Genomic DNA, 3,542 nt, shown 5'->3' on the forward strand with positions numbered 1-3,542 from the left:
AAATATATATATATATATATATATATATATATATATATATATATATATATATGCTGGCAAGGATGTAGGGAAAAAGGAACACATTTTCACAGCTTGTAGGATTATAAGTTAGTACAATCACTATGGAAATCAGTATGGAGGTCCTTTAAGACTAGGAATGGAGCCATCATATATCCCAACTATACCACTTAATATTTATCAGAAATAATTAAAATCAGTATACTTCAGTCATACATGCAGATCTATGTTGATAGCAGTACAATTCACAATAAGCAAGTTATGGAACAAGCCTAGGTGTTGGTCAACAAATAAATAAAAGAAAATGTGGTATATAGACATAATGGAATTTTATTCCACCATGAAGAACAAAGTTAACATTACTTGCAGAAAAATGGATGAAACTGGATAGTATCATTTTACATGAAATAAGCCAGACTCATAAAGTAAACAGTTACATGTTTTCTCTTCTAGGAGTCAGCTAGAGAAAAAAAAGGGAAATATGGGATCTCATGAAAATAAAAGGGAGGCCAGTAAAATATAGGAAGGAGATCAAAGGGAGGGGACAAGGAGGAAGGAAAGGGGAAATTCTGGGGAATGAATTTGGTCAAATTATGTTATTTGCATGTATAAATGTCACAATGAATCCCACTATTATGTATAATTATAACACACCAATAACATTTTTAAAAAAAAAAAAGAGAATATAATTCATGGTTTAATTCAAGTCAGAGGTAAAACACATAAAAAAGAGTGCCACAAGGAACTTATTCTTAAAAAAAAATGGGGAAGGTGTTAAATGCAAAATCATTTTGTAGGATGGCAACATATAAGTCAGCAGAGCACTCAGGAAAGCGACATTGAGAAGGTGCTATCTCCATGTTGACTGATCTGGGCACTGAGAGAAGGAAGCAGCCTCCTGATTTTATAGCTATACCTTCTCCATTATTTATTCCTTTGGTATTGCTTTGTTAGACTATTCCAAAATGATACATTTCAATTTGTTTTAGACTGCCGAATTGTTAAAAAAAAATCAGTTTGTAGCTTTGTTAATTTCATTTCCTTGCAAGTTTTTGACATGTCTAAGTTTCCATTTTAGTCAGATATTATATTACCATATTTAGAAACCTTTTGACCTTAAGGTGAAAAGATATTATTTGCTTGGCTTAAATCCATAGGACTGTCATGAAGCCATCAGAGGAGTTACTTATAGAGCTTAGGAAAGATAAGAAAATGATCACTCATTACGCTGCTGTCTAACAGCTGTAACCTCAGTATTGTGTGTGTGTGTGTGTGTGTGTGTGTGTTCAAATTTGCTAAAGGAATGGAACAGTAAATCAACAATAACAGGAGGATCGATACTCTCCCTTACCTCTTTTGTGAGATCTAGAGCATGCCCTGAATCTGTCAGATGGAATTAAAGGACTCAGGGTGTCAGGGAGGATGCCAACAAATAGACCTGCCATGCTGTCCATTAACAAAAGTCCCAGATCTCTGCCATGGCTATTGTTATCATTGTAAAAGGGGGACGTTTGAGATCTGCCACCTTTTAAGTGAAAGGTGGTCTGGTTATTTACAACAGAGATTACTTGCATTTCTAAATAAAGTGTGAAACAATTCAGTGATAATGTTGAATAAAGTCTATGAAAAGGAGGAATCATTGTGTTTTACCATGAGAGGGGAAATAACATTTGATCAAAAAAAAGAGAGGAGCTTTCTGTGAGACACAGGAACACAGCCCAGGGCTTGCTTGAAAGTTTCCATCACGTGTGCAATCTTTCCTTTGGCAAAGGCTGATGCCTAAGGCTCTCTGGGTTCTTTTGTCTTTGTACAACAACAGCACATCATGCATCTGGCCAATCATGCAGTGGGGTACCACAGGGAGGGCTTCCATCCCAGCACCAGCTGGTGATGATTTTATGGCTACCAGCACGAGGATTGATAACTTCCATAAATTCACATCCAGTGAGTGTATCCACAGATGCCATTCTTATTCCTGTCTTGAAACTTTACTAAATTTTAGCCTAAGAAATATCCTGCAGCAGTGAATTCTGAAAGCTGATTATGCACCACATAAAAAGTCTTTTTATCCATTTTCAATCTGTTGCCTTTTGAATCCCATCCAGTTTCTGCTCTTTCTCAAATTAAGGTGAATGGGAGTATGGTATATAATTAGGCTGTGTTATACTATTCATTACTTCATTCACCTTAATCTTATTATCTCTGCAGACATGCTAGGTCAATTCCAGCAGCATCTGAACAGAAGATGTGGTTAATTTTAAATGAACTGAATATAACTAATAATACATTTGATCGAGATAAACTGTAAATTGAATGAAACTGTCATAGGAACTTTATTCTGTTATTAACACTAGCAGGCATTTCACAGGCACAGTTCTGGTGGTGGGGTATCTCTGTATTTGTTAAAAGATTTGCAGACACAGGAAAATATCTAAAGATCATCCATTCACTTTGCCTAAGTTGTTGGTGAATTATAGGTTTTAAGTTTTCAATTGCGTAATTATGAGCCTTCCAAAGGATAAACCTGCAGGAGACCTTTGTAATAGATCAAAAGGATGTTGTCAGCAAGTTAGAGCACTTGGCATTTCTAGAATGGAATGTTAGCAAGAAAATAAATGGAAGAGTATTAAAAAATAAACTGTACTGTGAAAAATACAATAAATGCCTATACATTACCATAATGGAAATAGAATATGGATTGTTCTTTTCCTGAAACAATGAAGGCAATATTTTGTGCATTGTGTTTACTATATATGCTAAATACATATAATCTAGGGATTCACATAATTCCTTTAAAATGAAAGGTCATGTGCTTGTGAATAAGCTACACTGTAGATTCTCTGTAGAATCCCAGTACCTGGTTTCTGTACTAGTTTATTTTCTCCAATAATTGTTGACAATCTTAATGTTCTCTGTCACTCTCTTTCTCCAAGCTGCTGTAATGAAATATCATAGACTGGGTGGCTTATGAACAGCAGAAATTTATTTCTCACAGTTCTGGAGACAGGAAAGTCCAAGATCAAGACATCAGCAGATTCAATGTCCAGAGAGGGCCTGCTTCTTGCTTCTCTTTATAACTCACATGGAGGAATAGTAGAGGGATCTCTCTGGGCCTTCTTTTATGAGCTCACCAATCCCACTTATGAAACTTCCACCCTGATGACCTAATCACCATCCATGGGCCCCACTTCTATCGGTTTGGGAGGTAGGATGTCAACGTATGAATTTTGGGGAAAGATAAGCAATCCATTTCTTTATCTCTTCCTCTGCTTTCCCTATGTTCACACTACCTCCATCTTTTTATTTCTCTAGGGTCAGCTACACAACACAGTCATCAATCTGTATGCCATCTTCACCCATTTTTTGCTGGGTTTGTTGGTTTATCTGGTTTCTTCTGTGGATTCTGAGCTGTCCAAATCCTTAGATTTATTTCGATTCCAGCACAGAGTGTGTGTGTGTGTGTGTATATATATATATATATATATATATATATATATATATATATATATATATATATATATATA

The sequence above is a fragment of the Marmota marmota genome, unplaced genomic scaffold (assembly GCF_001458135.2).
Source record: "Marmota marmota marmota unplaced genomic scaffold, marMar, whole genome shotgun sequence".
Classification (NCBI taxonomy): Eukaryota; Metazoa; Chordata; class Mammalia; order Rodentia; family Sciuridae; genus Marmota; species Marmota marmota.